Source organism: Cavia porcellus, unplaced genomic scaffold (assembly GCF_034190915.1).
Source record: "Cavia porcellus strain 051 isolate PalLab524CR breed Dunkin Hartley unplaced genomic scaffold, mCavPor4.1 scaffold_14, whole genome shotgun sequence".
NCBI classification, from domain to species: Eukaryota; Metazoa; Chordata; class Mammalia; order Rodentia; family Caviidae; genus Cavia; species Cavia porcellus.
Window position 1 is genome coordinate 36,982,188 of NW_026947497.1, and position 16,069 is coordinate 36,998,256.

Here is a 16,069-nt window from a genome sequence, read left to right on the forward strand (position 1 = left end):
CGCCACTTTTAACTCTATGAACTAGATTTGTGTTTGTAGCAAAATGTAAAATGAACCAGAAAATTCATGCAATAAATAAGCCATCAACATAGTGATTATACCTCCAGGGAAGAAAATTTAAAGGGGGTTGGGAGGGAAATGTAGAAATAAAAGCAGAGAGATTGGAAGCAAGGCTGGAAGACAAAGAAAGATGATGCAATCTTTGGGAAACCAATCTTTGGTAAAGAAGACGGGAGGCAAAAACAGAAGGAAGAAATAAAAGCAAGAACAGAACAGAACAGCAACAACGCGAAAACTAGAAACCATGTTCACACTCATCTAAAAATAAGAACAAACAATCAAGAACAAAACAAAACAAAATAAGAAAATTTTTAAAAACAAAGAAAAGAAGAAAAAATCGTCCACTACAAGATGTGTGTCTGCTGTCACTGATACACAGTGTGGGCAAACAGAATCTAAATCCAAGTTGATGACTCCCAGAAAACCAACTGTAGCTTTACCTTGAGGTACTGCATATGCCAGTTGTAGCTTTGTAGTGAGCCTGAACCTTTAATTGCACAGCAGTTCAGGCTGGTTTCTGGTTGTGAGGCTGGAACCAGATCTGTTAAGCCTGTAGCAGTCAATGCACCCACCTTGGTTTGAACTTGGTTCCCTTCAAGCTCAATCCAGGCTCCCTGACATCCTGATGATTTGAACTTGGCTCCCTTACCCTGACATGGGAATTTTGAGATGGAGTCAAATTCCGTGGCCCCTCTCAGCCAATCACCCTCTGCTGGGGCTGTCTGAACCTGAATAACTCACCAGCCAGTGCAGTTAGCTACATTCACTGTTCCATTCCATTTGTGTGTTTTTCTGTGAAGGTCTCTGCAGTCTTCGGCAGTCACTGTGCATCCGTAGGTTCAAAGCACCCCTCCCACATAGTGAGTTGGAGCTCAAGGAGAAAGCACTGCCTGCCACCTCCTTCTTCATTGAAGTCTCTCTCTTTGCTCTCCCCATGGGCTTCAATTCTCACTTCAGATCTTTCCTCAGTCCTGCGGACCCAAATACCTCTTTGTTTCCTCTTCACATTGCTATATTCCAGTGTCTGGACATTAAATCTCAGAGAGGCTCTTTCTTGCTCCATTCTGTATTAAAACTAAAAGTTTTTTTTTTTTTTTGGTCTTTTTGAGACAAGGTCTTGCTATGTAATTCAAACTGGCCTTGAGCTCATTGTGTAGCCCAGGCTGGTCTCGAACTTGCAGCAGTCCTCCTGGCTCAGCCTCCCGAGTGCTGGAATTACAGGCATACACCACCACACCTGGCTAAAACTAATAACTTTTTACATTAAAGGTACCAGTTTGATTTCCTGGGTGGTGTTTCTGTCACGGTACTATATTACCCATAAAGATGCATCAGGCAGAAACCACAGTTCTTTAAGAAAGGAGTCCCTATATATGGGGCACAAAAAATCTGCTCACGATGTAGCAATATTTACTGTTATACCTGGGATATCAGAATATTGTTTTTTATATCAGTCCCTTGTGTGTCTGGTTATTTGCTGCTTTCCCTCCAACCAGTCATATCTGGATAGGCAAGCAGAACCAATTCTAGACCTAAAAATCCAAGTACAGACTGAGGACAATTGTAACCCCATGAAGACGCCACCACTGATACTTGGATTGGCAGCTACCTGGTTGCTCTGTGTCTAACACCTTTATTTCACTTCTTGAAATTATATGGCTTAATGCAACTTTGCTACATCAGAAGAGATATAAATTTACCAAAATGGAAAATTGCAATGATCCACGAAAGAACCTTATCTTCTGGCTCATTTGCTTTGTGGTCAGCAGGAGAGGTTAGGATAATATGGTGGTTACTGACAATGAACATGACCTACTAATAGCTCACAAGCCAGTAACCTTCAGTGTGCCACAAAAGCAGGCTGCGGGTCCCTCTTAATACATATCATTCCATTTCATGGACTAGAATCACTTTTTTACACAAGCCAACTATATTATTTAATGCATCTAATATTCAACCCCCAGTGACTTAGTAAGTCTGGATGATAAAGAAAAAAATTAAACACTGGCTACAAAGACTCTACTGCTTTGACTCTCAATATAAACTCATCTTTAATCTATTATTGCTGTTTTCAAATGAAAGAGTCTAAAATAGACTTTGACCATATTAGGTCAACAGTTTGATGTCCAAATCACATGTTTAAACAACTGTCTGGCATTGATTGCAACAAAATCACTCTACTCAGATCCAGAATAAAGTACTTGGAACAGTATAAGGTCTTCCCATGATTAGAGAATTTAACAATTCATAAATAGGGTGATAAGGGAATGCATCCATCCATGGAAAGAGATGCTTTCTCTCTGTTCTTCCTTGCATGTCACTCATCATTGTCAATAGAACAGATCATTAAAACCAAAAAGAAGTGAGGAACTTACTTTTTATTTGACACAGAAAAAGAAAGGCCTTTAAGGGCTCACCCACTTGGCACTATTAACAAAAGCAGTGTAGCTGAAAATGCTCTTTTCAACTGGCTGCTACGTATTTTTCTCTTCTACACACTTAGCAGACTCTTCTTCAGAGCTGCAAAACTGCATAAATTGTGAATGTTTGTGGATCCTTGGGTGTTTCCCTACTGGGACCCGAGTTGCTACAATAGATGTATGTTTTCATCTTATTACTCATGTGTTTTTTTACCTCATGTTTTGAAATACGGGAAACTGTCTAACATACATACAATCTATTTATTATTTCTATTTGCTACTTGTCAGTTACTTTTTCATTGCTGGAACAAAATGCACAACACTCACAAGTTAAAGAAGAAAAGATTTACTTTACCTTATGGTTTGTAGAGGTTTCAGTTCACAGTCAACTGGCTCCAAGGCAAACAGTATGGCAGGGGGCATAGCAGAAGAAACAGTCCATAGCAGGATAGGCAGGAATTGCAAAGCAGCAGCTTCCATCTTTCCCTTTTATCCAGGCTACAAGCCTATTGGATAGTCCTTCCCACACACAGGGTGGGGCCTCTTCTTATTACTGACATCCCAAATTATGTTAAGCCAATTCAGTTATGACACACCCTTAATACATATTCACTAACCCTTAATCCAACCATCTCCAAAAAGCCCCACCTATGAGCACATGTGGCTTTGAGGAGACATCTGGATACCAGACATAATGCTACTCAAAATCAATCTTGTGATAACTTCTGCAGGTTGGTAATCTTATTCCTTATATGTTGGTTCTTACTAGCTTTGTTCTTTATTTCCATGTTCTTGGGAGATATCCATTAGAATAATGCTACGTATTAGCCACTCTATAGAGTTTGATTCTCTGCAATCTGTCACTTGCTAATGCAGTAAAGCAAGAATGAGCTCTAGTCATGGAACTGAATCATGGGGAAGCATCAGGAACTAGAGACACCACTGTGCCACCAGAGGTCTTTATTTTCTTTTCTTTGACATCTCCATTCAGAACAACCACATGCTGACACAGTTGTTCATATGAATGGTGCTCTCTGGAGTTGTGCAGTGCCCAACAGATACTGAAGTCCTCTGTGATCTAGACTTCTTTCTGTCAATCCTCTCCACTCTTTCTTCTCCATGGCTAAGCTTAGTTAGTAGATTCTCAGGCCGTCTGTCTAAAGATACAACATATAGAACTGAAAAGACCCAATTTGGTCAGCTTGATCTTCAGATAGGCCTTTCACACAACCCCCAAATTAGTAAAGAACTTTTAATTTTTTAATCTGTATTGCTGCTGATATTTTGACATTTGAATTTTTCTTTAACAAATATTCTAGCTTGAAAAACAACAAAAAGAGGTAGATAGTCGGATGCACTATCTTTTTTGCTAGTTAAAATGGCAATTAGAAAAAAAATCAAACTATTGATCCAGATAAAGCTTCTGGACTTTTCTGAGCATTTTGATATCTCCATAGCAAGAATAATTGAAAACAGAAAATGCAAAAATGTCCTCATCACATTAATATGAAAGCCTACATAAAATGAATGCACACATCGTGAGAATTCAACCAGCAAGCACTTTCTCAACCTTAAATAATTGTTCGGTTTCACTGCAATGCAATTCTTCTGAGCCAGGAGGTCAAGAGATGCTTCATAGCTACATGAAATTAAACACATAGCTTTCCCGCCCTCCAAAAGGTTAGCCTTTACTCCAAAGCACTTGTGAATTATTGCTTGTGTGTTCATATATGCACAGACACACCTTTAAACATCTGAGACAAGGGTTTAAAATGAAAGATAAGACAAATAGAAAAAGCCTGCTGACTCACTGTAAATGCCCTGAGCTTTTCTTTAAATTTACACATATGCATGAAGTTGAAACCAGCATTACTGAACAGTACTTTGTGCAAGAAAGGAAACTACCATTTGTTTTATATATCATGTACTAGGTGCTTTAGATGAGCTTCGCTGGATTTCACACCATCCCAGAGAGCTAGGTAGAGAGTGGCTGCCAAGTAGTTTCCCAAAATGTCCTGCCTCCCACCACAGAGGCAGTGAAGATAGCTCTCATGACGTCCAAGCTGAACAATGCTTGACCTGCCTGTGACCGTGACACTGTGCCAGGCCAAGGTCTCTGATTCCTTGAATTACATCCCGAAGTCAAGATATGCAGGAATTTTGCACATAATGAAATGTTGTAATTTTAGCTAAACTGTAATTATAAGTAGTGTTTCAAAGGAATCTTGTTTCCAGCCTTCTATATGTCTGAACTCTTTACAGTTTAACATCTTTAGAATAAAAATAATAAGCCACCTAATTGATTTTGTTTGTTATATCTCTAGATATATCTCTTCAGAATTTTTTTTGTCATACATTTTAACTAGGAATGTTTTAAACTATGATTTACTCTTATCTGATTAACTCTTCTTTTCAAACTGATTAGGGCATTTGGTTTTTTATCTTTTATTTCAGCCTTTAGCAGATAGTCTGCAAATGTAACTTTAACAAGTTTTCTATGCAGGAAAAGAAGTTTGTCCTCTTGCTTAATTTCTTTTTAATATTAATTTTTGCTTCAAATTAATTTTAACTTAAATATTAATCAAAATATTCCAAATGACCAGTGAGAAAGCTCTGTAAACTGAGGCTAGATATGCAAGTGGCTCTCCATTCTGCTGCACTACTTATGGAAAGAGAATACTATCTAGCAATCCTTGCTCTTGTGGCCACCCCAGTGCGATATACTACGCCTTTTCTGTGGTGTCATTTCAAGCCAGCTCATGGGGAATTCTCACCTCCACCTTTACAATTGCCCCTTAGTTCACTGTACATGAAAAGCCTTTAATAAAGGAACCAAACCCAGAAAAGCTGAATTTTAGAAGTGGTTTCACTGATATGGCTTCCTTAAATCTCTGATACCTAAGCCAAAACAGCCACAGATCATTACGAGAGCTCAAGTCAATTAACCTTTCCTGCTGCCCCAGCCTTGCTCCTTAAAATGAGTTTAGTGTTACTTCATGGCACAACCTATCACAGTTTGAGAGATCAGAATGGCAAAATAACTAGTCTGGGCACAAGATTTTACATGTCCAGTTAGTTCAACTTTCAAAATCATACAGAAAGATCTTACAATAAAATAGACTCTGTTAGTTTTTGTTTAGATATATACTTGTAACAAAAGAGTGTCAGCTAGGTCTTGTTTTCATCTGCTTCTATAAGGACAGAGCATTGCAAGGTCTCTCACTTGGGTGGCAGGGACCCACCTACTAGCCCAGTTATTTTTCCAGTGGGCTCCATGGACTTTTGGAGGCGATGAGGACATCTGGAAGCCTACCAAGTCAATATCCTCTGGTATAATACTGAGGTGTTGTCTGCCTTTTCCAGTGCGTTGGTTTGGGTACACTTAGTACAAAGAGGTGGCAGATACTTAGCACCAACCAACGCTGCCCTGGTGTCATTGCTTACCTCATGGCCACATGATTGCAGGGGGAAAGTCATTGAAAAATGTCTTTGACAGGGTAGTAAGAATGATTAATCTTCATAATGTAGACCCTTGACTATAGAGCTTAGAACATTCTGGATGAAGAAATGGCTGCTGCATTCCCAAGTCTGGTGGCTGCCAAGGAGCTGACTGAATGCAGCCAAAAATGCTGCTTATTCCCCAACACCATTTTCCTGTAACAGGTGACTCAGGCAAGCTGTAGACTGATCCATTTGGCAGGATTTTTCTTGTAAAAAAATGAATGAAGTGATCCTGGTGATCCTGTCACTTGAAGGAAAACAATGGGGCGGCTTTTTCTGCCAATGATAAAATCTAAGTTTGCTAGTGAAAACCTATGTTTGCCACCACCAGTGTGACAGTTTCCCAATACTTAAAGATATTTTAAAAATGAATTTGGTGCTGACACTAATGAATGCCATTCTGATATTCCACAGTGAGGTGCATCAGCATTTGGAAGATGTGCATAATTCAGAAAAACCAGTATTTTCCAAGCGATAGTCACTTTATAACCATGATTTTACAAAATTGGTTTAAAACAGATTTTAATGCCGCCAAATAGGAAAGGTTAATTGATATGATTTTCAGATTCCTCGTTACCACTAACCTTTAGGAAATCATCAAATTTTTTTTTAAAGCAAGAAAGAAAATAATCAAATTTGAGAATAAAATCAAGGAAAAATATTCACAAATATCTGATCAGGACTATTATAATGTTCCTCTCTTTTCCAACTACATATCTGGATAAGTTTAACCCAAAAGATATATAGCAACAGATTGCATACAAAAGCATATCCAAAAATAGAAAATGTATTGTTTTCTGTTAAGCCAGATATTAAAAACATTGGCAAAACTGTGAAACAATGTCACGCTAATAACTCTTTTTGTTTAGAAAATAAACCTATTTTTCATTAAGGTACTATATATGTTAACAACTGATGATGTTTACAATTTTACTTTTAACTATATTAATAGAAAATTTAAATTCTGTTTTAATTTCTATTACAATTTGAAGATATACTGGATGATCAAAAATATAGTGAATCCTAAATTAAATGTATAGTTTAAAAATTTACTGCAGTAAAAGATACACTATCAATAATCTTCCCCCCAAAAAATCCCCCTTGATTTGAACACATTATTCCATCATTCTTGGCAATGTGTCTTTTCTATAATGTTACTTTTAAATAAAAAATTCACAGTAAGGTATCTTCCAATCACCCTCATATAGCACACAGAAGCAAAAGCCCTTTGGTGTCCTAAAAAGCTTTTGAATATATAAAGATTTCCTGAAACCAAAAAACCTGAGGACATTTCCATAGGGCAATAGAAATTCCAGTTAGTTGCTAATCCAAAAAGTCAGACAAAATCTTACCTTCTAGAGATGGGGTTCCACACTGCATCAGGGTTCTAGCTTGTAAGCAACAGAAGTTAAATGTGGCTATTTTAGAAGGGGAAAGATGTTGGGAAGATTCTTGCAAGCTCCCAGAATCAGGTGAGCAAGAATCAAGCAAGCATATAATCAGAATCAAGCAAGCATATGAGAGGCCAAGATCTAGTATCAAACGCACAAAGCGTTTTCATGTGATGGCATGGCACTTGCACAGTGATTAGACAGAGCGGCTGCTCATCGATGGCCCTGGCTCCCTAGCCAGTGGCCTTTGGACACCACTACAGCTACCTCCAACAGTTTCACATCTTCCGGTCCCAGGATCCACAGTTGCTGTCAGCCTCTCAGAGGGGTCATCTGATTGGATGGGCCTCATTCACATGCTCCTGCCACAGATGCCAGGGAGCTGGGGAAAGAAACATCTTTTCCTTCCAAGGTCCCAAGTAAAAGGAGAAGGTCTGTTCTCTGCTTTCTTCTGGGATACTCCTAAAATAGGCAGAGTCTGCAATAATCCTGGGCAGTCAAAAAGGTAACTGCCTAAATCTGAACTTACAGAAGACAGAAGAAGCAAATGGTAATTGGAATCTGTGGTTTCCGTATGTATCAGTACAAGCAGAAACAGTGCAAAAAATATTTAGTGACCATCAACTGCAATCTTCTGTAATGTCATCAGATGTCATGTACATAACACATTTGTGAGTTACATTTTTTCTGACAGAATGCTATTGAGACATTCTTAGCTTTTGCTTCGATGGGTGTGATGGTCAATTAATTTCATGTGTCAACTTGGCTAAGCTATAGTTCCCAGATATTTGATCAAATGCTAGACTAGGATGTTATTTGGAGGGTTTTTTTGTTTGTTTGTTTGTTTTTGGTTTCTAGATGTAACATTTAAATCAGTAGACTTTCAGAAAATCAGACTACACTTCTTAATGTGATTGTGCCTAGTGCAATCAGCTGCAACCCTTAGGAAAAAAAAAAGACTGAGTGACATCTCTAGAGGAAAAAGAAATTCAGACTGCTTTAAGACCTGGGACTTCACCTCTTGCCTGGATCTCCAACCTCCAGTCCTACTCTGCAGATTTCAGCCTTGCTAGCCTCCACAATTCTATGATTTAACTCCTTATTTTTAAAGCATATATACACTTTAAAAATATAATCCATACAAAAATATATACAGAAATAAAAATGTAATATATACAAATATACATTAATATACAGAATAATAATATATATTCCTCACATATATAATATATATAATTCCTTAAATATATATTTGTTTATTTATTTATACATAGATATTTCTATGTATATATCCTATTGATTCTGTTTCTTTGGAGAATCCTGTCTAAGGTAGTTGGGAAGTTCTGCTCGCTATGACTTTCCCACAGGGCAAGCTCACCATAAGGCATGGTGCTGATAACTAGCATCAACTGAAGAAAACCATTTTCTAAGAGAACCACTCCGCACTGCAATCCCTCATACAGTCACCACTGGCCAGCTGTAAGTGTTAGGTACTTAAAGTATGACTATACCACATGTTGAAATGATAATACTTTGAATACACTTCATTAAATAAATTATATTATTAACACTTTATTCCTTTTATGTTTTTTGTACCTGCTAGGAGTTTAAAGTTGCCTGTGTGGGTCCCTTTATATCTATGCAGGACAGAGCTGGCCTAACGCAACTCTCCAACTCTCAGACTTCACAAAGATCTCCTTTGTTTCCACCCTACAATGGCTGCAACTTCATCATTTTAAGTACAGACAATGATGTCTTCACTCCACTGAGGTCTTTCAGATGTGATTAGTATAAGAGCAAGTATGGTAATAGCTCGTAAAATTGACAAGAGACACAGAGGACTGAAGTAGTGTGTCTCAGGGATGATAAATGTGTCCATGGGCTATCCTGACAATGGACAATGTCTTGACCATTTGCAGATAGAAACAACTTCATGAATAACCACATTTGTTTTGTTTTTCTTCATCTATAATATGAAAATTTATTATCTGTGCCTAAAATGTTTAAATTTGAACTGTCTTGCGATGCCTCATAGACAAGGTTTTAGTGGAATAAGATATTAGATAAAACTGCTTGAAATCATGAATATCCAACTCCAGTGGATGCAAATTTGTAAAACAGATTTTTTACTCTGTTTCAGCTACTTCCTCATGTGACCTCCAAACATGGTACCACTTTGGGTAGAATTAAGACCAGAGGCCTGGCTAGTGAACTCTAAGCCACTAGAGGTTACAGAGTGTGTCTATTGTCTTTTTATCCAGACTGAAGTAGAGAAGACAGCAATATCTTCTCTCTCATTTTAAAATCTGTGGTCTTCTCTCATTAGGAACACTGCATAAGCTTCCATAGATGCTGATTATTTTCCTTGCAATGCTTGTATCTTGTTATTAACACATTATGATCTTCATGTTACTGCTGCTTGAAAGAAAACAGAAATATTTTCACATTAAGAACAAGTAGAGTAATAGATGAAAGAAACTAGACTATGACTGCTGATGTGGGTCTTAGTTTACTCTCTAGAAATATTGCTTAGCTTCTCTGTGATTTATATTTCTTATTCCATTAAATGAGAAATTCAACTAGATGTTTTCTCAGGTCCTTCCCCCCTGCCTCAAATATTGATGAAACTAGGAGGAATTCAAGAGTTGGTCTTTGAAAATTTGCCTCATGAAATCTCACTAGTAACTGAAAACCTTAGACAAATTGACTTTTGAAGTCTCTTTTTTTTAGTTAATGATAATTCAGGTCTTTACTATTCAGGGAAAACATGTATCATCACTGATCTTCACATTCACCAGGGGGCAGAGGACGGCTTAGGATTTGCAGTCGCTGGGGTTCCTGGTAGTGGCTCAGCTGTCCAAATGAAACCTGTTGAACTGAAATAACCTCATTCTTCATTTCAAGTGAGCTAGACTGTGGTTGCAGGTCCACTATCTGGGTTTTCCAGAGGGGTCCAGGGTTAAGTAACCAGCATGACGCCCTAGGTCCTGCTGATAGGAAATATCCAAGCACCTGGACCCAGCAGAGCACTGACCAGCAGTAGTAAACAAGCCCAGTTGCAAGGAGATTATAAAATGTGGATTTGAAGCGACTGGATGAGGTCAAAACTAGGTAAGCAGTAATGATGGTGTCTTCAGAGTGAAAACGACATTCTGTCATTACCCGCTTTGTAAGCAAGCCCTGATAGGCAAGAGCAGGGTGGAAAAACTATAATCGCAAAGGAGACAGGAGAAGGCTGGTATGCCGGCTTTACGTCTAGGGATGCAGAAATGCCCTAACTCTTCTCTTTCTTTATACTGAAATAGAGAACAGCCTTGTTTAATATAATTTCTCAGGTGCTCTGAAATTTAATGATTCTAGAAGCTGCTGAAATTTGTAACCAAGAAGGTTGCAAGCAAGCACGCAGTGTCACTTTATGTAGCTAGATGCTATTTGGACCAAAATTGCCAGAAAGCTCAGAGATACCTATATCTTAATCCACTAATTTATCTTAACCCACCTCTTTTATGTACAGTAACTATCTGTGATAAGCAGCTCTTTGGGGACACTTGAAAATCCTATATTGACTAGAATTTAGACTCCATGGAAAGAATTTATGATGTGGTGTCAGATTTCCTATAAATGTCCAGGATTTGTAGTTCTACGTCAAAGGCTTTATATTATTTTAACACTGCTTTGAATTTTGTTTGCTTGATTTTTTTTTTACTTTAACCAATGGAAGTGAAGGAACATCAGGAATTTATCTGTCTGGTGGGCTGAGAAGCACTGCAGGAGAATGAGGTAGTACATGGTGGTATTTCACAATGTTAACAAGCATTTTCTTTTGCACGACACTCAGAGGGCAACCAGAAACTCACGAATCATGCAAGTCTGATGTAAAGTGAATGCAAAATTGGCAAAAAAAATTAAACATAAAATGACATAATGTCAAAGTCAGACTTTTTTTTCCAATAACGTAACAGCAGCAGTACAATATTTTTAAATAGTCTCATTAACATCACATCATAATATATACAGCAGTTTAGGACATAGACCAGGGACCATATTAATGAAAATGTAAAGATGGTGAGATGCTGGAGGGATCAGGGGTGCAGAAGGAACTGAATTAAAATTCATAAAATCATGGCCAACTAGAGCAAAGGGTGAGATCAATGAATCGAGTTTGGTAATGACAAATATAGAACAGTTATCATAAGACAGTAATGATTCAGTGTACAAATTAAGTAGAGAAAAGCAGTTAGGAAGTAACACAACAAACAAAAATATGATCTTCTATGGGATGATTATTTTAGAAGACTCTCTCACAAAGTATTGGGACCCAGGGCCTGCGTGAGCTCTTTGTCTGCGTTTGGCCTGTGACTTCACACACACAGCTTCTAAGTTCAGACTTGGACTCAGTTCAGATTTGCCCAGTGGGAGAAAAAGGCTTTGTGGACAAGCTGATATGGGAGGTACACATGGACACGTAATATTAGAGGATGGCTTGTTGGGGGAAATAAGGTGAAATGAGGGTGTACATGAATTTGAGGTGAGTGTGAAATGGTAAGCAGAAACAGTGAAATAATACCCAGGATTACAGGCAGACTTATTTTACAGGCTACTGATTGGAATCAGTCCCTGAATGCCGGGCCCCAAAGGCCCAGCGAGGGAGATCTGCAAAGAGGAGGTACAGTGGTAGACTATTTGGCTGTATTTGATTGTTTTTTATAATATGCATCATAGTGCATTGTTTTTTATAATATGCATCACAGTGACCAGTTGTTTCTAAAAAGCAAAAGTAACAGGAACTGGAACTGGAGCTGTTACTTGGGTAGCTAACAAACTGAAATATCTAGGAGGGTGGCATTGTCTGCTGTAGGGGCATCCCTGATGGATGAAGTGAGTCCAGTACAGCCTATATTTGATATTTACAAATGTAATACTGACCTCATGTAGTTTCTCACTCTGTGTTCTATTGCTGCAACAGAATACCTTAGATTGGGTAATTTATAAAGAAGAGATTTATTCCTTATAATTCTGCAGTCTGGGAAGCCTCATAGATATCAAGGGGCCCACATCTGGAGGATCTTTCAGATTGTGTAATGCAGGTGAAAAGGCAAGAAAGCATGAAAGAACAAGACCTTTTTTAAGCCTCTTTGTATTCAATATTAATCTATTTATGAATGTGGAGCCTTAATGCCCCAATCACCTCCTATTAAGCCCTACCTCCCAAGAGCATTGCCCTGAGGATTTCGGTTTCCAACACAAGCTTTTGTGGAAGCATATTCAAATCATAGCATGTGCCATCGGTCTGCTGTAATAAAGGAAATCTCATATGCTCTTAGTTGTCTGACATTCTAAAAATAGAGACTTTCCAATGAAATTGTTTGTACACTTTTGTCCATTAGTAATCTATAGATGAGAAATTCTTGATGGATTCTCATTTCATTTTAACTCTCTGTTTATTTGTTTAGTAATTCCCCAAACCTGCCTACCTCTGATTCACCAGGGAGGCTGTTTTTCAAATATTAATTCCTGTGCCACCAACTCAAACCTGCTGGGTCTTGAATGTTTGGGGAGCAAGCCCAGGCATTCTTTTTAAATCTTCCCAAATGATTAAGATGCACCCCAGTTTAGACACTGATTGGGCTGATATTTTTAGCTTTCATTAAGAATCTTAAAAATGTAATTTGGGAGGTTGCTAAATCCTTGAATTTATCTTTGTTATAAATTGAGTAGATTTTTTAAAAATTCTTCCTTCTGTTTTATGGAAAGTGTATGAGAATAGTTAAATAAATTGTTTAAATGAATAGAAGTATCAATATAGGCACTATCTATTAATTTGCTGATTGATGAGCATAAGCAGTGGTGATAAATAGTTGAAATATAGAGTGGAATTTATCACTTTCATCACCTTTAATGACTGTTGACTTCAATCATTTCACTCAGCATGAAATGGACCTCAGAATTTACTGCTTGTGTCTTGAGTGCCGAGATGCTGAATACTCAAGAGTCTTAGGGAACTGTAATAAATATAAAGTATTTTTCCTAGCCTGATTTCTTACAGCTAGTTTCACTTAAAGGCACTTACAAAATTGCAACCAAATATTGGCTTTGAAGTACCAAGAATTGATGGAGGAAAAAAGGCATGTGACAATGTCACATAAGAGTTAGGGCAAATATTACATGTAACTTCATTTCCCTTTCCACAAAATGAGGGTAATAGCAATTGGTAACTCTCTACATCACGAGTTGAATTTCCTAGGTAGTGACTATAAACTCACTGCACTAAACTGAGCCAACAGCTCTTTGAAAGTGACAGGTTATGTGAGTAGCACATTGTAAGCAAGAGAGGATGCAGCAGTGATGGAGTTCATAGTTATTAAACCCCTACCATGCACCAATGTCTTATAATATTAAATTTGCTGAGATATTTCATTAATAAAAACCTCATTATAGGCACTTAAGGCCTTTTAAAATGGGAACCAACTCTGTAGGGAAACATGCCTTATTCCAAATTTTCTATAAATCAGTGTCTATAAGAATCACCCTCACTTGGCAGGAGGAGCCAAAGTATTGGGCATGAGCTCATCTTGAAACCCTTGGAAATGCTCATCTGAGATAAAAATCCTTCATCTCATTATTTGTTTGAATAAATTGTATTATATTCCTCGGGAGAGGGGCCGAGCTGAACCACAGGTCTCATTAGTGTTAAGGAATGTGTTAAGAAGGAAATAGGGGTAAGGAAAATTGGGCAAGTTCACCAACAGAAATACACATAGAATCAGAAGCTTCCCTTGACCATTCTCTACCACAATGAGGGAGAAGAGATGGGTAATAATTCCTAAATACAATGTATAAATAAGTTATGTTAAATGTTATGGGAAAATAAAGCATATCAATGACCTCAAATATGTGTGTCTTTCTATGTAAGGTGAATCAAATTTAAATAGAATACTAGCCTGTTTGATCTTCAATGAGATGTCATTTGAGAAATACTTGTAGGAGGTAAAGGAGTCACTCACATAAATGTCTAGCAGTAGAACCCTCCAGGCAGAGGAAACAACCAGTGCAAATGCGCTTAGGTGGAACATGACTAGAATAAACCAGGAATAGCAAGGAGAGCAGAGCGATCAGAAGAGAGTCCGTGAAGGGGAAGGTAACAAGAAATGATGTCAGCACAGTAGCAGGGACTAGATATGTAGAACTGTGCCGACCATTGAAGAGTTTAGCTTTTATTCTGCTTGAGAATGAGCCATCAGAGAGAGCTGACTGGAAGCAGAACATCTGACTTTAGTTTTAAAAGAATTCCTTTAGTGTCCATAATGAGAACAGACTGTCAAAGTGAAATGAGCAGAGACCAGCTAGGAGGTTCTAGGAAGGAAGCAAGAGATGATGGTGGTGGGAGGCAGATGGAGAGACGGGGTTGGAATCTGTACAGTTTGTAAAGCTGGAACCAGCAGGCATGCCTGGGTGGGAAATGCAAGGGGAAGAGAAAAAGGAAATTATGGCGCCTAATGCTTGAAAGAAAGAGGTTGTTATCATCTGAACACGGAAAAGCCTCAGGTAGAACTGGTGGGGAGATGGGGAAGACACAGAACACAGTTTGAGTTGTGTTGAGTTTGGAATTCTTGTTGTCTGTGCAGCTGGAGACAGCAGTCACGTCATTCTGGAGTTTAGGACACAGGTCTGGCATATGTATGTAATTTTGATGTTCTTTGGTTTATAGATTAGGATTAACAGATAAAATGCCAGACTCTAAAGAAATGTGGAAATCAGATAAATAACAGCTAATGTTTTAGTATAAGTATGTCCCAAGTGATGCTTAGGTTATACAATTAATTTTCTAGTACAAGTATGTTTGTTAGTAATTAATACCAAGAATTAGCCACTATGATAATTAGTATTATTTGGATTATTTTGCACACTTTTATAAGGAAGATTATTTGTTATCTGAAACTCAAATTTCAGATAATTCTATATTTACATTTGCAAACTGAAGAGCTATAACAGATAGTTAAAGCAGGGAGTAGATGAAATTACCAGGAAAGTGAACAGGAAAGATCTCCACCTGGCTACATCTTTCAAGTCAGGAAGAAAAAGAGGAACTAAGAAAGAACTGATATGGGACAACCAGGAAGCAAGAAGAAGTTGCCCCAAAATGTGATGCCCTAGAAGACAGGAAATGAGAGTGAACTGGAAAGAAGGTAGTGATTGAGTTTGTTGGGATCGCTGATGGTATTGTGATATGAAGCATGAGAAACGACCACTGGATTTAGCAATGTGGAGGTCATTAGAGACCAAGCAAGAGCAACTTTCCTGAGTGTAATAGTGTGACTTGAAGACAGAATGAGAATACAAAATTTAGAGAAAGTAAACACAGAACAATTGTTTGAGATATTCTTACTGCAAAAAAAGACAAGAGCGAGAGTTTTAAAAAAATATAACACTCTGAGTTGTGCACTGCTCTTTAGAACAGTAGTTTTAACTGTTTGTTTCTTTAATTTTTTTCCCATGTTTCATCTTGCATTGCTTTTGTTTTTATTGTATTAACAATTCTTAATATGGGACTTCCGGGAGAACATGGCGGACAGCAGAAGCTACGGAGGCTCTGTGAAAGACTTGGCTTAGAATTCAGGAATGGTGCGGACTAAGGAGTCATAAGCAGGTGGAGATATGCTCTGCTGACTCAGGAACGAACTGGGCTGAGAGAAACCA